The sequence below is a fragment of the Stegodyphus dumicola genome, chromosome 1 (assembly GCF_044657685.1).
Source record: "Stegodyphus dumicola isolate Sdum_Otavi_A_Nest chromosome 1, ASM4465768v1".
Classification (NCBI taxonomy): domain Eukaryota; kingdom Metazoa; phylum Arthropoda; class Arachnida; order Araneae; family Eresidae; genus Stegodyphus; species Stegodyphus dumicola.
Window position 1 is genome coordinate 53,677,236 of NC_140768.1, and position 27,049 is coordinate 53,704,284.

General features: G+C 35.4%; 1 long non-coding RNA gene across 1 annotated transcript; it reads left to right on the plus strand.

Moving 5' to 3' along the window:
* LOC146999082 (uncharacterized) lies at positions 1 to 27,040 on the plus strand. The gene is made up of 2 exons (XR_015040585.1): positions 1 to 271; positions 26,509 to 27,040. It is a non-coding gene; the product is annotated as an uncharacterized LOC146999082 (long non-coding RNA).
* Positions 27,041 to 27,049: the final 9 nt, after the last annotated feature.

The following is a 27,049-nucleotide window of genomic DNA, read 5'->3' on the forward strand; positions in this document are numbered from 1 at the left end:
TGTTTCTTTAGTGTAAATTTACATACTCGTCTGCTATAAAACGTCGTAAGTTAAAAAATATATTTACTCACAGCACGTAATTACTGTGTGCTAATCGCGGCTTAAAGAGGAACTTGGAAAAGAATATATTTACTCTACCAAAGTCTTTGCGTTCCAAGACGGGATTGTGTTCTCTCATTTCAAAAGTGAGCTGCATTTCCGCTGATGAAACATTATTGCTCACATTTTGAATTTTGAGAGAGAAGGACCCAGAATAATGACTTAAATGACTGTGAGTTATTTTCATTTTTTAGCGGAACCTTAACGTAAAATTTGTCAAATATTTCTTATTATGTATCATCAAATTAGTAATTATTAAAAGGTAGAACTTAGTAGTAATTTTTTCTGCTTTACTAACGAAATAGGACTAGTAAATATGTTGTGATTTAGTTAACAACAAAATGAATGTTTCATTGCTTATTTTTTATATAATGATAGACTAATATTATTATTTATTTGGAACAGCTTTAGTATTGGTCCTTTTGGCGATTTTTTTATTTGGCGACAAACTTCGGTCGCCAAGGTAGACCCGGTTTTGAAGATCGGAAAAAAAATGGCGGATTGTCAACAAAACCCGATCTAGACTAAATAACAGTCCTAAAAAATAAGCTCTTAATCAGAATAAACAGTCTTTCTCTAATTTTCAACATTTCTAGTACTGCTATGATAAATTCTTGAAACACTACTGTAAATGAATGTATGACAATTATTATGTTACGAGTAATGAAATTTACAAAATGTTAATATTTTTAATTACAAAATATAATGTATTAAACATTAATATTTTAAGTAGTTAGTTCATATTTATATTTTATTATATTAGTACTTAGCTAATATTTTAAATTTACAAAAGGTTAATTTTTATGTTTATGAATAATGAAATTTACAAAAGGTTAATAAATGCATTTTAAACTAGTATATGTTACTTTAGTTTCTTAGATTCTGTTATTAAAAGAAAATAAAAAAATATTTCAAAGTGAAGGAAATCAAATTCAATTATAATGGGCAAGTTTTGTACCAGTGTTAGAAATATTTTTTATGATCAAATTTTGTAAATGGTAAAAATATTAAGAAGTGTGTATTTTTTAATCCCTTAATTTATTACAAGTAATTTATGATTATAATTTAAAAGCAAAAATTAAATTATCATAATGAGTAAATTTTGTACCAATGGTAATAATACAACAATCATCGTAAATGATGATTTCTGTGAAAAATTCGAACACTCAATGGAATCCACTAGTGGTGGAGTGATAGCCACTGAACAGTGGTAGTTCAGACTGGCTATATGGGAGTTTTAGTAGTTTTCCGTAGATGTAATGTGAATCTGAGCCAGTTTCTCTTAAAAAGTACTTTATGAAGGCATCCTTCTTCTGCTAGCCAGCACGTGTATTTATTTTCTATTCATAATTCTCTCTTATTTACTTATTTCTTAATTCTGAATCTTACTTCTGAAGAGAAGAAGTGTTGCATCTATAGGTAGAAAAATATCGTCAATATGTTTGCAAAATCCTGTCAGTTTGGACATTTAAATAAACTAAATAATTTGTATGTGATGCAAACAAAAATGCATTACACTATTTCATGTACTGAATAATTAACCAGGAAACAAAGTATATTGTAACGTTCCTTTATTTTGTAACCAGAGTTATTTTATGCTTGGGATCTTTACTGTCAATTTCCTCCATCCGTTTTCTTACCAGATTCCAAATGAAGTTTTTATTTTGTAAAACAAACCGTGTTTTGCCTTTTGAGGCCACATTACTAGGTTGCTAGATAAAAGATTTGTAGTCTTCAGTCTTGCATTATAATTGCTGATAGTTGAATTCCATGCCGGTTAAGTTTTTAACCAACTTTGCATTAAATTGATTTGTGCAGCCTTTGGGCTACAAATTTATTTGAATTTAAATTTTACATTTGAACTTAATTGTTATCATAAGTTATCTTGCCACAAGTGGTTGACTGAGTCATAAGCACAAAGTGTACCTTCTGTTCTGTACATCTAAACTTTATAATAGAATAAAAGTATATCTTAACTTAATAAGAATATATCTAAACTTTATGATAATAACATTTAAAGACATTGAAATCAGTATCTAAGTACTTGCCATGTAGTCAAATTTTTATATATAAATTGTACTCTTACTTTTATTATAGAGTTTTTATTACAAAAAATTCAGATTTCTGTTAGATAAAATGTTTTAGTAATGTAGAAAATTTGCATAAAATTTAAAATATAAAGTCGACTGTTATGTCAACATACTATTAATAAAAATAATAATACTCAGTGAAGGTTATTCATATACAGCTGTTAGGTTGTAAGATTTACAAAATTTGAGAACTCGGTTGATCTTTACATTACGGTAACTTGGCGATTTTTTGGCGACCAACTCCCCTACAGCAACCCTCTATTTTTTTTCCCCGCCGCCATTTTGTCTTCACGAAGTAAAGACATGTTTCTTTTCTTCTTATCTACTGAACACTTCTTCCAACAATCTACTAGCCGAATTATACTTATGCTAGAAATTTTATCAAACAAAACTGCTTAATCATGACAAATATTCACTGCAAAATTCGGAAAAAGTGCACAATACCATACACCTTACGCGTTTTTCAAAATAACACATACACATAAACCATGTACACGCCGACTTATTTTTACTTAAAAAAACATCCCAGAATTGCACAAAAATGGCATTGAGCACACTCTTCACTATATCCATGTACACTGCTTTTTTCTCATAAATTCGAAAAATTTCACGAAAATACATGACAATTTTCTCAATCTTTAAACCCGGTAAAAAGAACATATATGAAATTACATGATCGCGAAAAAGTATTTACCCTTTACAAATATGAACATTTCCACATATAAAATAAATAAAATATCCAAAAACTTTTACCTCTAAATCATCTATTACATTATACACGTCACCAACGAATTCATACATGAAGCATTACAAATATTTAGTATCAAATATTTAAATTATTTCCATGCACGTTTATTTCAACTTAAACGTAAACCAAATTCCTACAAGCATAAAATTCACAAAATAACTATCATTTCATTAAAATATCACTGAACCATGTACACGTCGACTTATTTTTACTTAAAAAACATCCCAGAATTGCACAAAAATGGCATTCTGCACACTCTTCACTATATCCATGTACACTGCTTATATCTCATAAATTAAAAAAATTTCACGAAAATACATGACAATTTTCTCAATCTTTAAACCCGGTAAAAAGAACATATATGAAATTACATGATCGCGAAAAAGTATTTACCCTTTACAAATATGAACATTTCCACATATAAAATAAATAAAATATCCAAAAACTTTTACCTCTAAATCATCTATTACATTATACACGTCACCAACGAATTCATACATGAAGCATTACAAATATTTATTATCAAATATTTAAATTATTTCCATGCACATTTATTTCAACTTAAACATACACCAAATTCCTACAAGTATAAAATTCACAAAATAACTATCATTTCATTAAAATATAATTAAATTCAAAAACACCACTTAAAATATACATGAGCACATACATTCAATTAATAAAAATTACCTTACAATCCTAATTACTTTAAACTAAATCATTGCTAATAACAATTTTCCCAATAATACCAAATTCCTTTCCACCTTACATTTCCAACAATGCATAAAAATAATTAAAAATACTAACTTACCTAATCTCCTTCAGAATCTTCATTACGTGGCGGATACACTTTTCTTCATTCTCTTTCAAAATCTTTAAAATCATACTTATCTTTCAAAGCAAGATACCAGGTAAAATAAATAACATAATAAAACATGTTTATTTCTCTCTCACACAACCTTAAAAAACATTTCTTACTATCCTTTTCAATACCACTAAATACCCATTTCGAATTCACTTTACTTACGGCCATGGGATCCAAAAATTCACAAACACTATTTCACACAACACAGAATAAAGCCAAATACAAAATTTCCAGATTTTTTCCCGATTTCCCCCCTTTTCCGATTAAAGAACCGTAATTCGTCCATTAATATCACATGACATATACAATGATCTCTCATTTCCCCCACACAAAATAATGCGTAATCGGAACTCAGTACTGCTCACATTATTGCCAAAGTCCCAGGTAGTAACCTTTATCGCCTCCAAAATGTCGCCAAACTACCAGTTACCGTAATGTAAAGATCAACCGAGAACTCTAAATTATAAGCAATATATTCCATAATCTAAGCAACATTATATTTTTTATAGTCAGACAAATTATGAAAATGTTATAAAAGCAATAATGAAACCTGATTTTGGTCCTGATTTGAGCCTATGAATTCATGCAATTACACATCCCTATAGTTCTAATATGAGGTAAATAAGTATTTTTAGACCATGGTAATTTTGATCTCCTTAGCAAAGGAAATACCAAAAGTTTACCTCATGCTACTGAAAATGTGTTTTTTTGCCTTGGGGGGTGGAGTTTATAATAATATGCAGAGTTGACATATGAAAAAATGTCAAGACTCATGTGATGTAATATTAAAAGTACCAGTTTTAACTATAAAAAAATTGGCTTTTTAAAAAATATTTTAAATGTTGTGCTTTCCGAACACAAAAGTAACTTTAAGAAAAACACACAATTTATCCCTCCTGCCATCAAAGCTCTGATACCTATCAAATTCGTTAAAGTTACGTGGACAGAAATGGCGGCATGTTTGAAGCTCAGTATTTAGGGTTACCAAAGTTATCATAATTTTTCATTTATCGCTCCAAAATGTCGCCAAACAAATTTCTCGCCAAAAAGGACTAATACTAAAGCTGTGCCATTTGTTTTTAACATTAATGAAGTTTGTTAATAATTTGATTACCCGAATAAAACATATTCTTGAGTTTTTCACAACATAATAGCAGAATAAGCATAATGTAAAATTGCTATATGTGCCAGACGCAGGTCTACGTTTTAATGCACTGTCCTATATTATGATTTGTTCCTGCTTTAGAATATGCTCAGCAGTTTGTAAATATTCTTAGATTTTTGTAAATGTCGCTTAATAAATTTTATTAGTGCTTCTTCATGTAGTCATTAAGATGTTTTCATGGGATCAGAAATATAAAATGACTGGGCTTTCTAGATTTTTATTCTAGGAAACTTGGGAGATATGCAGAAAGCTTTATTTTTGAAAGATTTGATCCATCCATGTTTTATATTTGACAAATAAGCACTGAATTTAATTCAAGATTTTAAATAATTTCTTGAATACATTGTGGAATATAAATATGTTTAAAAAAAAAGCTTAACCTCCAAAAGAAAGTACTTTGATTAAGAATAATTGTATCATAATAAATTATTTAATGAAATTCTGCATTTAAAAAGATATGAAGCACATGAAAAATTAAATACTTCTTTGAGTATAAGAATGAAACTGAAATGGAGAGTGATTTTCCATATAATCATGTTTCTTTCAAATCTCTAATATTATAAGGTATTTCTCCTGCCTTCCAAGCATGCCTTCATGGTGTGGTGTTCTACATGCTGGGCATGTGTTCCAGAGGTTTGATTCCTGGTGAAGGTGTTGCTCATTTCTCATCTTGACTACTTCCAAAAAATTCCTAATGTCTCTACAGTGGTGCACTAACTAAAAGGGTGATGGATGATGATTCTCCCCACCCAGGATTTGGCAATTGGGTCTCTTTAAAACCCTAGTCGCCTTTTAAAAGGGGGAGTACGTAAGGTATTTCTCCCGCCTTCCTAGCATGCCTTCGTGGTGTAGTGGTCTGCACACTGGGTGTGTATTCTAGAGGTCCCCGGTTCATTTCCTGGCAAAGGTGTTGCTGATTTTTTATCTTGCCTGCTTCCAAAAAATTCCTAATGTCTCTACAACATAAATATCTGAACATTGTTTATTGATGATAATTGCAGCAATTTTCAATAGATAGTGAAATCTCTATGGTGAACAACTTCAAATGTTGACAGTATTTCTGAGAATATAAACAAATACTGGTAGTGATACTGGTATATAAACAATCACAGGTAGCTGTATTTTCTGAAGGTAACCATGTTATCCCAATGATGGTTAAACAAATACGATCATTGAACATTGATTGTTCATTTTATGATGAACAGCCTGGGTACATGGGTATTTTTTCCATATCTGTCCAAGATATGAATATGAATTAATTTATCTTAAAAAATGTTCTATGAGGACATCACTTCCTTTAGACTAGTAACCCTAGTTCGCTTTGTCATAATCTAATAATCACATTGAAAGTAATCACCTTCACAGAAGACTGATGCTATTTTTAATTATGGAGTTTCTGTTGTGATTTTTATTAATAACATGTGAGTAACTGCTAAAAGTAAGTAAACTGTTAGAAATGGTAAGTTTAGACTTGAGAAATTTTTTGAGGAAACTGTCTTCTCGTACTTTGGACAATAATTTTAACACAATGTAAACTCTTTTTTTTTTGGCTGTACTCTTATGTGTGCCCTAATTTCAGTAAGTGTGGCGATATGTGTTCTGCGCTGGTTTTTTGTGCGATTGCGTGTTGTATGGCAACCCTGTTGACATTGAAAAATCTTTTGCTGGAGTGGTTTAATTGCTCGTTGGTTCGTGTCGTGCGTGTTTTGAAATGGCCTATGTTGCAATGATAGACGTGATGGCAAGATTTCAGTCGAATATTTTAGATTGTGTGGAAAGTAAATTTAGTATTAAAAGGTACGATATTGGAGATGTTAACGAGTCTTTTGTTCACGGGTGTGTTTATGAGGATTGAAGTTTGTTTTTCGAATTTCTGTGGAACTTTTAAAATTGAGTCTGAAATGCGGAGCTGCTATGAGAAATCGAAGAAGAGCGTTTCTGATAGTTCTTGTGTGGATTTCCAGTTAAACAGTTGCTGGTAAAGTATGTGGCTGTCAGCAGAGTTTAAGATTTGGATTGTGGTTTTGGTGTAGTAAGTTAACTTTGGAGGAAGTTTTTATCGTTATTTGAAATTTCGAATCTAAGAAAGACATGTGATATAGCCAAATCGTGGCACTTTTTTTCAGAGACGTTGTGTGACTGGCGAAATTTTATTCAGGAATGTATTATGGTAAGTGCATTTTATTTACTGTTTTTATAGAATGTTATGTTCGTTGTTTTTTACTATGAATTTTTGTTGTTGTTGTTGTTGTTTCAACTGTTTGTAATTTAATTTAGTTTATTTGCTTGATTTGTGCACAATGCCTAGTTTGTGCAATTCGTAGATTTTTTTTAAGTTTAAACAGAATGCTGTGTACACGGTATTCTTTGAAATTTATTGTTGTTATGTTAATTTATTGAAGCGAGGTGTGCGTAGTTCGTAGATTCCTTCGCTGCTTAGAATGTGCAATTCGTATTTGTTTTTTTAGGTTAAAACAGTACTCTTCTGTTTCGAGGGCAGTAAAAAAATTGCAGCGAAAATGTATGCGCAAAAGCGCCAAATCTAGCAAACGTGCCCATTTAACAGCACGCCAAATCTAGCGTACGCGCTGGTTTCAGATTGCGTAAGCTTATATAGTTATATATTTCTTAAGACGCTATTGAAATACTAGTTTAATTTTTAAATCGTTTTTTTATATCCTATGGATTTAACAATTAGGGAATAGCCCACAATGAAAAGTCTGCAATAGAATTTTGGGTAAAGTGTAGAATCACTCACTGCTTGATGCGTTTTTAAGAATTGCACATACTCGGTATCCATGTGCACATTGACCTATTTTCACTTTTAAAAAAATCCCAGGATTGCACAAAAGTAGCACTGGGTACACCCTTGACTTTATCTATGTACACATCGACCTATTTTCATTTAAAAAGTAAAATAAAATTGACAAAAATCCAATTGTTTTTACCCTTGTAAAAAGCGGCAAACAAATAAGCGAGCGATTCTGCACTTCTGAATAATTTAAAAAAAAAGGCATCATTCATTATAGAAAATTACGTTTGAACAACCAACGAGATGAAATTATGCTTTAGCGATAAGTCGGTAGCGAAATAGCGATGCAGTCATCCATTCAGTTATGTTTAGCCTTTTTCATATAAATTATAATAATAAAAAAGTATTATATGAAATTAACCTTTCATCTAAATTAAAATATCAATCTTAGACAGTTATTTACTATTATACTTCCTTTCTTGCCGCAATTATTTTTGGCAGCATTGGCATCAACAATAGTTTGGCGATTTTTTACGCTCCTTGAAACCGAATAGTACCGTTAAAACATATTGCTAGTTTAATTTTTTAAATCCTTTTTTGATTTTAAATCCTTTTTTGATATCCTATGGATTTAACAATTTGGGGATTGCCCATGATGAAAAGTTGGCAGTAGAATTTTGGGTAAAGTGCAGAATCGCTCACTGCTTGACACGTTTTTAAGAATTGCACATACTCGGTATCCACGTGCACATCGACCTATTTTCACTTTAAAAAAAATCCCAGAATTGCACAAAAATGGCACTGCGCACCCCCTTGACTTTATCTATATACACATCGACCTATTTTCATTTAAAAAGTAAAATAAAATTGGCAAAAATCCAATTGTTTTTAACCCTTGTAAAAAGTGGCAAACAAATAAGTGAGCGATTCTGCACTTCTGAGTTCCGATTCTGAATACTTTCAAAGAAAAGGCATCATTCATTATAGAAAATTACGTTTGAACAACCAACGAGATGAAATTATGCTTTAGCGATAAGTCGGTAGCGAAATAGCGATGCAGGCATCCATTCAGTTATGTTTAGCAATTTTTATATAAATTATAATAATGATCTGAAATAGTTATTTACTCTTATGCTTCCATTCAGTCGTGTTGAGCCTTTTTCATATAAATTATAATAATAAAAAAGTATTATATGAAATTTGGAGAGAGGAACTAAGTATATATTAACCAGTTTCTGAACCTATGTCTTTTTCAATACATCATAACTTCATGTTCTTATCAGTTATACACCTAATAATGTGTGTCCATATTATTGTTGCAGTTATCCACAGAGTAGGCCAGTCACATCAGTTCAGGCAGTTGATAGTTCCATAGCCCAAAGTATATGATGTTGTGTAGACTACTCTATGTTCATATAAACTGGATTCTAAGTTAACTTTTGATAAATTTGAGGTACACTTTTGTCAAGTTCATTGTTCATGTAAATACTACTTGTCCACTTCGATATATCATAACTTTGTGTCCTTAACAGTTTGCACACCTCATTATATATGTCCATAGCAATATGTACACTATTTTACTATTATCCATTGAAGCAAATGTTTTGTAACTAATAACTTGAATCTCAGATGATTAAAAAAAAGAAAGAAGAAAATCAATTCTTAAACTTTTTCAATACAATTCTAAATTGTGCAAAACTACATATCTATTTATAATGATTCTTATCTATCTGAATCAGTTCTTATCTAGGCACTAATTTATCTTAATTATAGAATAAATGCCCTCCTAATTAACATATTCCGGTTTAAAATACAATTATTCTCAAAAACTAAGAAAAGAAAAACAAACAAACAATATAGCAATAACATTTAATTTGCTATTTTAAGACACAGCCTTTAACTGCATAACTCTTTTTTAAAAACAGGGCAAGCGTAAGAATTAGAATTATGACAAATGTTGTACTGTGTGTGCTTTCTTAAACAGTTAATACAAGATGGGACTCTTTGCAGTTTGGAACTAAATTATCATGCGTATAAATGCAGTGAGAGCAAAATAAAGAATTTTTACAATTTCGAATATGGTGGCCAAAAGCCTGGCAACCATAACATCTTAAAATTTGAATATATTTACGAAAACTACAAGAATGGAATTTGACATAAAAGCGACCCTTATAACCCAGTAATGTCAAAGACTGCTTGTCTATTTGTAGAATGAAATTCTTACTATTTTCTGTGCATTTAAAGCTTAATTTTAATTTAAATTAGTATCTCTCGGCAACAGCGCCTTAAAAGCATCTTCGATAGCATCCTCAGTTACATTAATAGGAACTCTATAAAATAATTCTATCCATATGCGATCTAAGTACACATGCCGAAATATTGGCATCCGGAGAAGATGATATCAAATGTTTAAGCTGTTCTTGATGCTTCTGTGTATCACAACTTATCAGAAGATCCCTCGAACGAGTTAAACGCATATTCGTAATGTGGATTCCTGTATTTGATACATCAATTTTAGCTAACTTAGATTGAAATTCAGCCAAAGTATTGACTGATTGCGATGAGGAGACAATGATAACATTATCTAAATGACGTTTAGAAGAATTACCAATCATAGAAAAATTATTCTTAAATGCAACTTTTCTAGTGTCTTCTGTCAAAGAAACTTCCCTTACTGGGCTAAGTATTTTTGTAGCAATGGGCCCCGGGTTTGAGTCCTAGAGAACGCCATGGTTGTAACTGTCCATCCTTTCATAGGTAGTCACAGTCGCCACCTATTAGGTGCTTCTATAACAAAATGGCCGCCACTTCTGGCCCTTGTAGTGGCACAAGGCTAACGGCTATTAAATAAAGCACCCAGCCATTAAAAATATCTATCTATCTATCTATCTATATATATATATATATATATACAGCATGTTTCAAAAAGAATATACGTATTTCGAATGCATATATTTATTAAACTGTATGACATACGAATATGAAACTTTACACAACATATGTAAGAACTTCTCAAGTTCAGATTACAGATGTTCAATATGTCCTCCATCAGCGACATAAACAACATCACATCGATACTCAAATTCCTCCCATACTCGGGCTAGCATGTCCATCGTCACTGATGTTATGGCAGTGCGGATCGGTTCTTCATCTCTACCAGGAACTGTGGAAGTGGTGGTACATTAAGTTGTCTTTAATGAAACCCCACAGGAAGAAGTCACAGGGTGTCAAATCCAGTGACGACCAATCCAATGGTTCAATAGAGTTTCATTCAGATAATCACACACTTGGTGACACCAGTGAGGGAGTGACCCGTCTTGTTGAAAAAGGAAGTTGTCTTCATGCAGCCTCAGAAACAACCAGTTTTGTAACATAGAGAGATACTACTGACCTTTAACTGTGTTTCCATCAAAGAAGAATAGGCCGTAAACAAAACACATTGATTTTGGGTGAATCTTGTACACGTTAAATGGCTGCATGTGGGTTCTATAGGCCCCAAATTCGAAATATTGTGTTTGTTTACTTGACCACTAACATGAAAAGTCGCTTCATCACTGAACATGATGTGTTGTGCGAAAGTGTTATATCATTGTCAACAGCATCAATAATCTCGTTGCAAAATGCCACATGTTTGTATTTGTCATCAGGACGCAGAGCCTGTAACAATTGTACAGCTTCATAACCAAACATCGTCTCAAAATATGGCAGTTGTTGTAGGCAGTTGTAATTCCCGACTGTCACAACAAGTTGATTTTGAAGGACTACGTTGGAAAGCAGTTTGAATTCATGCAACATTTTCATCGGGGACACAAGGGCTGCCAGGACTCTTTTCTTAATATATACATCCTGTATCTGCAAACTGTCGATACCATCTGTGAATGTTCCACACATTCGGAGGATCACTTTGATATCTCAACTTGAAACGTCTTTGCACTGTAATCACGGAATTGCACTTCCCAAACTCGAGAATACAAAATGATTTCTGCTTCGGAGTAGCCATTTTATACATGTGACTGTTACCACGCAAGACAGAAGACAACTGACACCTAGCAGCTATTAATGTAAACTAATGCATTCGTTTCACCAATAACTGAGCCGAGGTGCAGTGATTTTGGACAAAATTTATATACATAGATAAATATATGCATTCGAAATATGTATATTCTTTTTTTGTCCTACGTATAAATATGTATATTCTTTTTTTTTTTTACGAGGCTGCATGAAGACAACTTCCTTTTTCAACAAGACGGGTCACCCCCCTCACTGGTGTCACCAAGTGTGTTATTATCTGAATGAAACTCTATTGAACCACTGGATTGGTCGTCACTGGATTTGACACCCTGTGACTTCTTCCTGTGGGGTTTCATTAAAAACAATGTTAATATACCACCAATTCCACAAATCCTGGTAGAGATGAAGAACCGGATTCGCACTGCCATAACATCAGTGACGATGGACATGCTAGCCCGAGTATGGGAGGAATTTGAGTAACGATGTGATATTGTTCATGTCGCTGATGGAGGACATATTGAACATCTGTAATCTGAACTTGAGAAAGTTCGTACATATGTTGTGTAAAGTTTCATATTCGTATGTCATACAGATTAATAAATATATGCATTCAAAATACGTATATTCTTTTTTGGAGGCTAATAGTTTGGACAAAATAACACTTTGTAATACATATATTCATTTTGAAACATGGTGTACATATTTAAGAATGAATGATCTGATCAATTAATGCTTCAGGCCAATTGATTCTCTTTGATTCATACTTTTTGTTTATTTTGAATTTGCAATATAGTTGCAATTTAAAAAACTGATGAATGGGAACATACTTTTATTAAAATAAGTTACATAATTAAAGCCTTTATTTGCTGTAGTTTAATTTAAGTAAAGATAGAAAAAAATTACAATCTCTTTGAAACTGACACCTTTTTTAAAAGTTGCATATTGCATCATACAGATTACTGTTTGTTATTGCTATTGTTCTCTTTGTACTAGATGTTTTAATATCTGCAATAACTATTTAAATACAGTGGAACCTTGAGATAAGAATTGAATTCATTCCAGCATTGAGCCCATATAGAGAATTTCTAACATCTAGAAACAAACTTCCTCATTGAAAATAATGAAAATCTAATTAATCTGTTCATCACCCCCAAAAATCTCGTTACCATCTCATCTTCGATCGATGTACCTGGTGTTTTTCAGAGAAGGTCTAATTGCAGATTCTTAGCTTTAGCGCAAATGATAGCTATTCACGTTAAATGTAAAAAGCAAGTAACTCACAAACGCACAAATATGTAGAATCAAAGAATAATGAGCGATCTGATGAAGGTATTCCCCGAGTCGAGCCAGATCGGGAAACATGCCACGCATACCAACAGCCTGGCTTGCTGCTCGTATTTAGAGATGAATTTTTCGCTCATACTTTCTTTGTATCTTGAATTTCTCGTACATAGAGGTGCTTGTATCTCAAGGTTCCACTGTATTGATTCAGACTGGCATCTGGAAGTAATTGCACAGACCAGGTACACACTTTCTGTGTTTCCAAATCTTTACTTTTGCACATTATTTGAGAGACCTGTAAAGTAATATGGCAACTCTAGTTATCACTCTTTATGGTTATACCAATGTCATCAAATGAACGGACTGCAATAGTAGAAGGTTTTGAATATAAATGGAATTTTCTCGACTGCATAGGTACAATTGATAGCATGTATTATATATATGTATATATATATATGTGATATATCAGCTTTTGTCCAGAATAAATAGATTGTTGTAGAAATATAGATGTAGTCGTAGCTTAAATTATCAGACGATAAGTTTAAAAAATAGGATCCATTTATTATTATTCAGGAGAAATAGGAGTTACAAAATCAGATATCCGGAGTAAATAAAAAGAATTACTAATAACTTTTTGTATGAAGTTTACTGCATCGTTGCATTAAAGAAAAAGCCGCCGATATTCTTTTGCGAGTCCTTTTATAGCCTCTGGAAAGGCGGAGCTTCCAAGAAATGACGTCAGCCAATCCAGTTCGCTTTAAATATTTCCAGAACATTCTAAAACTGTACGTGTAGAAAAGGCGGGAAAAACAACTTGACTACGGGGCTGTGGATTTAATTCCACGTACTTTCAAATAAGAGACCGTCACCATTAAAAATGAAAAGAACATACAGTTAGAATTTTAAGTGTATTCTTGACTATGGAATTTTATTATTACATACTATATATATATATGTCTGGTATTCTAGATTTGTCTTTCAATGAGTACTTTTGAAATAAAAAAATGCATTATATTAAATTAGGCAGTTGAAGATTATTTTCAAAGATAAAGTATTGCAGAATTATCTAATCTGATATACACGGTAAGTCAAAATGAATAGCGGTTACAAATAGCTGTAACTATTTAATGGAAAAGAATTTATCGATAAGAGTAACACAATAACTATTTAAATACAGTGGAACCTCGAGATAAGAGTTTAATTCATTCCAGCATAGAGAGAATTTCTCATATCCAGAAACAAACTTCCTCATTGAAAATAATGAAAATCTAGTTAATCCGTTCATCACCCCCAAAAATCTCATTACCATCTCATCTTTGATCGATGTACCTGGTGTTTTTCAGAGAAGGTCTAATTGCAGATTCTCTTAGCTTTAGCGCAAATGATAGCTTCGGACAATGAATGGCCTTTTAAATGCTTCTCGTTAATCCACACCACCTACAGTTTCTCAACATCTTCTAGGAGTTTTGGACAGTGTTTGGAAATAACTTCTTTGGCCACATTACGTTTCTTAATTTCTTCCTTCTTCTTCAGAATAGTGCAGATTGTTGATTTCAAACAATCATAAGTCTTTCCCAATTCCATCACTCTTACACCGCGCTTATGTTTATCTATGGTTTCTTTCTTAATTTCAACAGTGCAGAATGTAGACGGAGCTACAAAATATCTTTACATAAGGCTCAAGTGCAGTGAAGCGGAAGCCTATGCATGCAAGTTAAAACTTCGCAACGATAAGAAACCTGTTCATTGCGGGTGTCTCATTAGTAAAAATGGCAAGTCCCATGTAGAAAGCATTCTGCATCTTAGAATTTGAAAAATGCCATCCTGTTACAACAGTGCAGAGAAGATTCCGTCAGCGTTACAATTAAGAACCTCTAAATATGTGACCAACATACACAGATGGCATCGGATGTTTAAAGGAACAGGATGTCTGTGCAAAAGGAAAAGTAGCGGCAGGCCATGTGTTTCAACAGATAAACGTTGAAAGAATTCGCTGCAAATATGAATGAAGTCTACAGAAACCAACGTACAAAGGCAGTAGGGAGTTACAAATGCCACAAAAAACGGTAAGGCGTGTTCTCAGAAAGAGGCTGCAAATGAAACCGTACATCATTCGACTTGTGCAGCAATTGAAACAGGAAGACTATGGCAAACGTATGAATTACACTACGTTTATGCTGGAAATCTTGGAGGATGAAACAATGGCTGATTGTCTCATTTTTAGTGATGAATCAACCTTCCACATAAGTGGGAAGGTTAACTGGTACAACAGTTGAATATGGGATATGGAGAACCCTCCTATTGTAATTGAACACGAACGTGACTTATCGAAAGTTAATGTGTTCTGCGCGATTTCATCACATAAACTGTACAGTCCTTTGTTCTTCAGTGAGCGAAGTGTGACATCAAATGTTTACCTGGACAGGCTTGAGGTATGGTTAATGCTACAGCTAGACTCTGATTCCATGAATTACATCTTTCAGCAAGATGGAGCACCCCCACACTGGAGTACGAAGGTAGCACATTTTTAAATCAACCAAAGCTTTGGATCGGTCAAAGTGGAGCTGCCGATGATGTCTTCTACTCTTGGCCACCGAGATCTCCAGACTTGACTGTGATTTTTTTCTATGGGGTTATGTGAAAGACGGTGTTTGTGCCTCACATGCCCAAAACAATTGAAGAATTCAAAAGTGCGCATTTGTAATGCGCTTGCGTCGGTGACTGAACAAATGCTTCAGGATGTATTGCACGAAATGGACTACCACCTAGATGTTGTCCATATGACCAAGGGAAGTCGCACATAACATCTATGACGTATGTCTACAAATTTTTGAAGTTCCCTTTACATTATGTGTTAATCTTAAAGGTAAATTCATTTTCAATAAATAGTTATAGTTATTTCTAATCACTATATTCATTTTGACTAACTAGGTATAAGTAGCTGCAATAAAATATGAAAAGACTAGAATTGTGATATGATTAAGGTGTTTTATGAATGAAACTTTATTTTTATAATAAATAAAATTGTGAAATTAAACACATAAATAAGAATAATATAAAAATTAATTTTTATGCAAGTTTCTAATTTAAAAACTTTTGTCTAGTGGATAAATAAGTAAACTGCAGAAATTTATTGTGTGTCATTATACATGACTTTTAAGAAAATTCATATGTTATTAAATACACTGGTGTGCAAAAATTAAGGACGAGACGGTTTTTTCAATATAACTTTGTACAAAAGCTTTCCAAATCAACACATTTAATACCGTAAGATCCCCAATACGTAAGGACATGAGTAATGTAAGCAACACTTACTAAAAGAGAAATCAGAGGGATAAAAAGAAGCTTTATTGAAAAAGTAGCATGGAGCGCAATGCGACTGAAGGCCGAAACATGCCTGTGATGGGTGTCCAGCAAGAAGCATCTGGTCTTTAATAGGGGATATGAACTCCCCTGACTGCTAGGCAGGTTTCACAGCATATGCCCATGCTGAGAATGAGAGTGTCGATGAGTTGTTGAGGCATTGCTGCTTATTCGTCTTGCAGCGCCAATTGAAGCTCCGGAATCGTTACTGGTAAGGTACGAGCTGCCAAACGTCTGCCTAGAAAATCCCATACATGCTCGATGGGATTGAGATCTGGAGATCATGCCGGCCAATCCATACGTTCAATATCCTCACTTTCTAAGAGCTGTTCGGCAGCTACTGTGCGATGACATGGTGCATTGTCGTTCATGAAAAGGAACTGCGGACCCATAGCGCCTCTAAAAAGATGCACATATGGAAGAAGAATCTCGTTACAATAACGGGTCCCGTTGACTGAACCTGCGTCGAAGATGTGAAGGTCTGTACGACTACCAAGCATGATGCCTCCCCAAACGAGAACACCGCCACCTCCATACCTGTCCCTTTCAATGATGTTTGAGGGATGATTGCGGCTTCCCCGCTCTCTCCAGATGAGTATGCGATGAGAATCGCTACTCAGACTGAATCTGCTCTCATCTGTAAAGAGTACTCGTCCCCATTCATTGTGTCTCCGATTCCGGTGTTCCCGGCATCACAGAGAACGCCTTCTCCGATGGGCAGGCGTTAGAGGTACACACCATGCAGAGCATTGTGCAAACAGACCACAACCAGAGCATTGTGCAAACAGACCACAACCGTGCAGTCTTCTGGCCACTGTAAAACGCGATATCGGTTGTCCAGTCGCCTCTGTCGTGTGTCTAGCGATTTCTCCTGCTGTCTGCCGCCTGTTTCTTCTGGCCTGTAAGGCAATATACCGGTCATCTGTGGGTGCGGTTCCTCGTGGACGACCACTACTAAACCCCCGGATAGCTGTTCCTGTAGTTTGAAATTGTCTCCAAAGTCGACAAACGATGCTGTGAGCAATTCCGAACTCTGCAGCCACACTTGTCGCACTGCGGCCTTCCTCCAACTTCCCAATGATTCGACCTCGGGTAAAAGCATCCAGATGTCATCTAACAGATTGATTATTCGCCATTTCTCGCTGAGGCAGCAACTCGGTGTGATTTTAACTGCTATACGGCATGCAATCTCTTTGCCAGAAATACTGATCTTGCACCAACAACATGCTTTATACTACTCAGACACTCCCCCATTACATCTACCTGCATATCTGCGCATGTGCTACCGTACATCACCTTACTTAATCTCCTGATTGGTCTTTCTGTCCGCTCTGCCTCTTCGTTCAGCTGATATGCTAATTTTTCGACTTCGTCCTTAATTTTTGCACACCAGTGCATGTCAACTTATTTTTTAGTTTTTAAATTATATTATGTGTTAATAGCAAGTTGCTACAACCTGAAATATTGGTAATTTATCATTTGTGATTGATGGTTTGGTTACTTTGATTATGGCAAAATAATTAGAGCTAAGGGAATAGGATAACCTTTGTGTGAAGAGTTTTTAAGGGAAATTGGCTCATATCCACGTTGTACATAGAAAAGCCCAGAAAGCACCAAAGCAGCCAGCCCGTTCGCCCAGAATTGAATTACTAGTATTCTGCAACTTTACTGCTTGGCTCCTGGTGGGCTTCTTTTGTGACTGAATGAGCTTTTCCATGTGCCTTCTTATGCTTTGCTCAAGTTAAAATAATCATTTATATATAAAATGTATTTTAAACATATATTATAAACTTATGTTTGATTATTTTTAATTCAAGCTTATTATACTCAAGAATTTTACCTGAGCCATTTTATATAGTTATTGAACTAATGAAAATTAAATAAGTACCATAATAATAATAATAATTGGTTTAGACCTCAGTGCATTATGTAGATGGAGGGTGCATTAGTATTTATGAAGTAAAAGTAATAAAAATATAATACTATAAATGTTTTATGTCATTTTTGAAAGAATGTAGTAAACTACATACTGCATACTTGCTAAAAATTTACAGTATTTCATTTAGCTTTCATCTGCTAAAATTTTTCATTTTAGTGAAAGTCTCATAGTTATATCAGGTATTACTCATCACTTGTTATACTATTGAATAAGCTATTGATTAAAAGAAGTATATAATACATGATGCAGATTGCAAGTACATAAACTTTAACATTAATGCATTCACATAATATTTTGTTTTAATCTAACTTCAAAAGTTCTTTTAGATATAATTATACAGTTTTAAACACTATGAGACACAAATTTACAATTTCTTTTTAATATTTTATAAATCTATGCAATTTAATTTTCCTGGGCTAGATAAAACTTGTAAATTGTCAAATATGATTTCAGCAGGATTACTTGTCAATCATTATTTAGCAGTTTTTCATCAAGTTTTATTATATACAGTAATGTATACTTATGACAGAAAGCTAGTACAGTGAACTCAATATTTCTGAAAATTAAAAACATTCTCTTAAAAAATAAAACTACCGTAATTTCGCTTCCTTAACCTCTCTTGCCAAATGTCTAAACTTGCCTCTATTCAGCATCCCTCCTACAGAGGAGGAATGCATCCAAAAGCTGGTTAATGTTACTAAAACAACTAATAATAATTCTAAAACTGACGTTAAAGTCAGCGACCAGGACAAAAATGTCGGGAAAAACTCCCCAGTCAAAAGACCACTCCTAAAACCGGCAAAATTACAAGCCGACAAAATCATTGCTAGCAATAGCCAGAAATTAGAAAAATTAACCATCAGTAAGCGAGAAAATACTCCTACCTCGCCCGAAAACAAAAAAATCAGGAAAGTGGACAAAGATGGCTTCCAACAGCCACCCCGCCATCTCATCGCACGCAATACTGATAACAATAGCCTGCCTCCATTTTGGAGTGAGAATCCTGAAGATCTCCCCCCCACCCAACCCACAGAGCAAAGCTCGTTGCCTAGGCAACCAGTCATTCAGATCAACGAGGAGAGCGCTGAAACCGGTACTCCCCCCCCCCCAGCAATAGCTCGTCCGAAGGGTCGAAAAAGAGAATTCCCTATTTTTTTGTAGACCCTAAGGACTTTGAATTCCTGACTTCACTTGTGCAGTCTGAAGTTCCAACAGCCATATGCCGCATGAAAGGCAAATATCTCCGAATAGAGATGCAAAATGAGAACGATTACCGCTCAGTCGCCCAAATTTTAAATAATCAGGGGGCCGAGTATAAATCATTCAATCTCAAACAAGATCGCCCAGTAAAGGCCATGCTTAGGGGACTGCCAAGCAACGCAAAACCTGAGAAAATCAAAGCCGAACTTCAGCTATTAGGCTATTCGGTGATCAGTGTCATGCAACTACATCGGCATAAAACCCGTTATCCAATGCCCTTGTTCTTAATTCAACTGAACCCCTCGTTGAATGTATATGACATCTTCGAGGAAACTCTAATGTTTGGAGTAGAAATAAAAGTGGAAAAACACCATGGGAAAAAAGGGACCCAGTCAGTGTTGGCGCTGCCAAGGATATTTCCACAGTTCAGCGGTGTGCACGCTTCCCATCAAATGCCTGCGGTGCGCTGGCCCACATTTTGCGTACCAGTGTACCAAAGACCCTGAGGAACCAAACACATGTGCGAACTGCCTTGGTCAGCATGCGGCCAACTGGTTCCACTGTCCCAGGAATCCCATGAACAAGGGCAAAAACCCAAATATTTGTAAGGATAGCGGGAAGTCAAAATTTGTACCGGCGCCAGCTAAACCTCTCCTTAGTGGTACAGATCCCCTATTTAGCGAAATCGCTTCCGGACGAAAAAATCCCGGATTTAATATGACTTCGGAGCAGAAGCAAGCCCCCAAGCAAGCCCCGGCACTGCAACCTGCACCACAGCCAGCACCACCGGCCCAGGCTTTAGCCCCAACTCCTGAGGATTACAGCTGCACTGATACCCTCCGTTGCGTATTCCAGATCTCATCAGAATTTGGAATCGAACATAAAACCCTATTGAAAGCCTTTAAAAATGCCCTGCCTCAGCTACGGACAGTCTCCACCGGACCTGAGAGAGCATTTTTTATTTATGAAGCCTACGTTGGACTCCTCAACTAAAACATCAAGTTCAACGACTCAAATAGAGAAGAAGATCTCCTGATTTCGTTCTGGAATGCCAACGGAATAAAGAACAAGATCCACGAAGTCCGGGATTTTATTAATGAGCATCACATGGACCTCTTCCTCGTTCAGGAGACACATCTGGTTGAGGGACTTAGCGCGAACATCGCGAATTATTTCTGCTACCGAAATGATAGAGAGGTATGCATCAGTGACACTGTTCGTGCTAGTGGCGGTACTAGCATCTATGTAAAACGCTCTTTAAAGCATTCTAGAATACCCACACCACCACTGGAGGCCCTAGAAGCGACAATTATCCAAATTCATATTCAAAATTCCCCCCCAATAGCAGTAGCGTCGCTACATGCCTCCGAGACAGGGACCTGCATTTCTCTCTGATCTCAGAAAATTAAGTGGTGTTGCAAATAACCTGATTATCGCAGGAGATTTAAATGCCCGTCATAGAAGTTGGGATTGTGTCACTGCCAACAACTATGGCGATAAACTCAAAATTTGGGCTCAGGACGCCCGTATCCAAATTATAGCGCCGAACTCACCTACCCATTACCAGTTTCCTGGGGGATTAGGTGCTCCTTCCATTATTGATTTGGCCTTATTTAAAAATATTCCATTAGATTATTCGATCAAAGTGATTCCGGAATTGTCCTCTGACCACTATCCGGTTCACCTCACCCTTAAAACTACCAAAATCAATCAAAATTTACCGGCGCAAGTCTCGACTAACTGGGACAACTTTCGGTATGTTTTGGAAAATGGTATTCTCCCCCCTATCAAAATTAACGATAATCAGGAGGTTGACTTAGCCATTGACAGGCTCAACCAAACCTTGGGAAGCGCGTTCACAGCTGCTTCCAAACCCAAATTTAGACCTAATCACTATAAATTACCTGACTACATTAAAGATAAAATCAAAATTAAAAACCGTCTTCGCAGAGATTGGCAAAACACACGTTTAGAATCCATTCGAGTGCAACTGCGAAGAATCCAGAATGAGATCAAGTCTGACATTAAAAAATTTGCAGATGATAAATATTCAAATTACCTTAAGTCCTTAAAGACCTCTGACAATAGCCTCTGGGTTGCCAGCGCACGGCTACGCAAACCCAAACATGACATTCCCCCCCTAATGGGCACGGTCAATGACCGGATGGCATTAACAGACACTGAGAAGGCTGAACGCATAGCGGACAGTCTTCAAACACAATTCTCATTAAACACTGGACTCATGTTCGATACCTGTGCAACGCACACGCATGAAGTCCAACACCAAGTTGAAAAATTTCTCTCCTCAGATACACATTCTGAGGAACCCATTACCACAACCATGACTGAGATTTCTGCAATTGTCAAAAATCTCACCCCTGCAAAAGCACCCGGCCTTGATAGGATTTCTAATCGCATGATTAAAAATTTGCCTATTAAATTCATATTTTACCTAGCAGTTTTGATTAACTCAATGCTAAGGTTAAAATATTATCCTACTAGCTGGAAGAATGCTTTAGTCATTCCTATTCTAAAACCTGGCATGGACCCTAAGGTCCCTCAAAATTATAGACCGATCAGCCTTCTGTCTTCACTTAGTAAAATCTACGAAGCTATACTGCTTAGATACCTGAATGATTTCTGCCGAAGCCGAAATATCATTATTCCTCAACAATTCGGCTTTCGCGCAAAACACTCAACTCAGACCCAGCTACTGAGGGTAGTAGAAATCATTCACACAGGATCTCGCAGTGGAAAGCCTACAACTATAGTCTATTTAGAAGTAGCAAAGGCTTTCGACAGATGTTGGCATATCGGAATTTTATTCAAGCTCATGCGACTTGAAATTTCGGCTAATTTTGTGCACATAATGCACTCTTACCTCAATAATCGTACCTTTTCTGTTAAAGTCAAATATTCTGTCTTCTCCTCGCCCTATCCTGGCGGGGGTGCCTCAGGGAGGAATTCTTAGCGCTACGCTCTTCAACTTGTATGTAAATGACATACCACAATCACCAAGTGTCGATCTAGCCCTTTACGCAGACGACACAGCCATCATTTCTCAGCACCCAACACTTAACGCCACTCTTAATCACCTCCAACTTTATTTAACAGACTTGGAGTCCTGGCTCATTACCTGGAAAATCAAAATTAACGTCGCAAAAAGTGCCGCCACCGTTTTCTTTTCCAGAAAGAGGAATGTCCATAGACAACTCCAACCACTCAGGTTATTTGATGAGGAGATACCCTGGGTGGAATCCTATAAATATCTGGGAGTTTATCTAGATGCGAAGCTACTCTGGAGTACTCATATCAACTATACAATAGCCAAAGCAAGAACTGTCAGAACTCAACTAATGTCACTAATCAACCGTACCAGCAACCTCTCCCTCAGCAACAAGATCCTACTTTATCGCAGCACGATCTTCCCCATCCTCACCTATGCAGCTATCATCTGGTCAACCACAGCCAACAGTCACCTAAAGAAACTCCAAGTATTCCAGAGTGTTACGCTTCGCATACTCACCAATGCTCATTATTTCGTCCGGAATGAAGTGCTACATAATGATCTCAAAATTTTACCCCTGGATGCCTTTTTTCGGCAAAATTCGGCAAAGTTTTTCAATAGACTATCTCAGATTGAAAACCCAGTCTTGCACTCACTTCCTGCTTATAATCCAGCAGAGCCTAGCTCTGCTAAGCGACCTAGGAGCGTTCTTGATAGAACATTTAACATCTTTGCTAGGAATCCAAAGCGGAGGTGCTTGCTTGACTAGGAATTCTTTTTAATTTTTAAAACTAAACTTTAACCAGCACTTCACAGGCCTAACCCGGCGACCCTTAATTAACTCTCTTTTTACATCACTGCCCGCTAGACCTAATCTGGCCTCGTTATCGCGACCCACATCTGTACCACTAAACATGACCTCCCCATTTATCAGGACCTCACCTTTTCATCTATCACGGACCAGACTTATAACATTAAAGTAAAGTTTAAAAAATCAGCAATAATTAAAATCAACCTATTCAAACTTATTTAACTACTATTAAATTCATTAAAATTTAGACTTAAATAATACAGCAATAATCAATATACTCTATAATCATTCCTGCAGTGCTTCTTTTACCTAGCTACAACTTATCAATTCTTTATTTTTGCACAAGTATCACAAGCTTGCATTTCATCACTTCAAGACCTTCTTCAATAATTAAATTCAAATCTCGCTTCCTTTTCTCGCCACGGGCGGTCGGAGAACTTTTCGCCTTCCTGAATAGACTCTTCCCCCCCTCCTCTTCGCTCCTTCTTCCCTGGATTCCAGTTTTAGTCGTAAGACTCTTCCCCCCCCTGCTCATCCCCAAGGCATTAGCTATCACTGCGGCTGTCCGTATTACCTAATATTACCTTTCCCAAGCCCTGGAAAAATATGTTTCCCGGCTGATTGTCTTCCAACCTTTCCGATTCCATTAACGCAATGCGTTCCGGAATTCGCCTCAATCAACACCTTTCTCTCTTTCAATCTTTAACTACAAGTTGAAAGCAGAGAGAATGCTCGTCCCATATGTGGACTCCTTATTCATTTCTTTCAGTGTAAACCCTTAATGGTCTGTTCATCTCTCCTTTAGCCATTGCTTTTCCTTATCCAACTCAGTTTCCTTATCGAAGTTGTGGAGGTAATTGCATTAAGTTGCAAAGGTACTCCGGAAGTCAAACGCCTTGGGCCTTGGGCCGTAATTTCGCACGTATAGTCCGCAGACACGATTTTATATAAAAAAAATTTTAAAAATTGTCAGATAGTCCGCGGACTATACGTCCGAAATTACGTTTTTTTTAATACGGCAATATTCTCATGCTTTTTAAACATATCCTTTTGTTTGCGCAAATTTCTCACCGCTTTCTTGTCCACTTCAAAATAATAGAGTAAAATCCTAGTATACGGTGCAGCCTTGGCGCGACTTTGCCAACACCAAAAATGATCCAAAGAACGTCTATATATATACTATACACGCATAGTATATATACTATATACATAGTATATACTATGTTTAACTATATATTTTCTTTGAATGACCCGTTAACTACTCATCGTATATGTCCCGTTTTTACTGCTCATCATAAAGTCGCCAAAAGTAGTCAAATCCCGTGTGCACCGGATACTAGGATTAAACCAATAACGGCCCGCTTCTCTATTTCCATCTTTTTCAGTTTTCTCAACTACCTCTCAGCAGTAAATCTCCGGTGATGTTTCATCAACGTTAGCGAAGATGAAAGACAAAATACTGTGCAACGTGCTATCTTCGTGATAAGTGGTAATGAAATGTGACCTTCGACTCCACTCACTCGGTGTTGCCAAACCACGCTAAAGTAAACGAATCACGCTTTTTTTTCGTACTCCAGGTACTTGCTACTATGGCTCCTAAAAACCGAGTTGACGCATCGACTTTTCCCCCTCCCGGCAGTTGTGCTAAAGCAGTGCGAAGGATACTTGGAATCTCACGCTATTTTTATATTTGATCATCGGCAGTTCACGACAGCGTGTTTTTTAAATTTCAACAATTTTAACCGTGAACAACCAGCGTATTATCCGCACTGGTGGATAGTCCGCAGCTTCAAAAATTCGCATTTTAAACACAGATAGTCCGCGGACTATACGCGCGAAATTACGGTACCTACAATTTCACATGATTTTGATCTTCCATAGAGATGATGTTCAATACAATATCATCTTACATCTCTATGCAAGTTTATTTACATTCTGAAATATTGGTCATCACAAGCAAATTCTCTCTATACTGAACCATTATCTCTTAACTGACACCTGTATATATTTCTGATGGACACTGTATTATCTGTCAAGTGATAAATGTTTCTTGGCTGAAATAAATGTGAGTTATTGATTGTTGAAATGACTGATGGAATAGCACTGGAAAATATCTTTTAGTATGGGCAACTCATTTTTCTTCACTTCAAAATAATATAAAATAACACACCAAAATTTTTACTGAAAAAAATTTATATTAATTTTTATAATTAAAGTATATATTATTTTTCTAGGCAACTGATAATTGTTGCTTTCCTTTTTATGTAGGTAAGCATATCAGAATACAAGCTCTACCATCAGCTGGATTAACATATTACAGTACAAAGTACGTAATCCGGACGTCCATTATTCGGAATGATCTATAATCCGGACCTCAAAGCCACAAACTTACACATGCGCATAATGCATTTACGCCCGCTACGCATGCGCGTAAAGTGTTTACCCTTACGCTCCCAATAGTGAAGAAAGTGACAGAGACGTTATTGAAAATGAAAAAATTTCGATTGACAAGTTAGTCGGTATTCTCAACACAGCAATTACAGGACTTGAACAGTGGAACTTTGTAACTGAACAAGAAATTATGTCTGTTTATAGAATTAAAGAGAAAGTATTAGCATAAATAAACGAAGCAACTTAAACAATTTGCATTGATAGAAATGTTTAATAAAGTAAACAAATAAATATTAAGGTGTTTTTTTTTTTTTTTTTTGTAAATTTTGATACCCTTTAAATCATAATTGCTCTTCATTTCATAAATTACGGTTTTATATTGTTAATTGTATAATTTCTGCATGCCATCTTACCAGATTTAAACTGATGATCTATAATCCGGAAAAACTGAAGTCCCGATGAGTTCGGATTACGGACTTTGTACTGTATAAGGGCTATGACAGCATAGCTCTAATAGCAGTGGTAGATGCTAATTATACTTTCCTTTATGTTGATTCAGGTAATTATAGACATATCAGTGATGGTGGAATTTCAATAACTGTACTCCAGGCAAAGCTTTGGTCAGTGAAATTTTCTTTTCATTGCCGATTTTAGCGCCATTATTAAACAGTGATGGAGTTTTACCTTTTGTATTTGTTGGAGATGAGGCTTTTCTAGTCGGGAAAAATTTTTCTGCATTTATCCAGGCAAATTTCTCTTGAATGAAAGAAACATTTTTTATTATAGGCTCTCTCTCGAGCAAGAAAATGCGTTGAAAATGCTTTTGGCATACTGGCTTCTAGGTGGCGAGTACTTAGTATTGAAATTGCTCTCAACTCAGAGTATGCTTTACTTTCACAGTTACTTAATGAAAAATGAGATGGGAAAGGTATCTAGGAAGTATTGTACATTAAACTTTCATGATTCTATTCTTTCGAATGCCTCCATTAAAGAAGGTGCTTGATGCTCAGGAGAACATGGCAGCTTCTTGGGCATCAAGGGACCAATAATTCAACCCATGCTGCAGCTGCAGTTCAAGATGGCTTTTGTGATTATCTCTCTGCAGAAGGAGCTGTTCCATGGCAAAAAAGCAAAGCATTTTCTATGTAAATTATTTTTTAAATACTTATGAAATTAAATTAATATGTAAATAAAACAATGCATATAAATAATTTTCTTTATTTAATGCCATAATTTATAAAAGATGTATTTTTGTTCCTAATTTTTTATCTTTAGACATCACTGTAAAGATTCAATAAAAACAGTTTATCATCATTTTCACATTTGT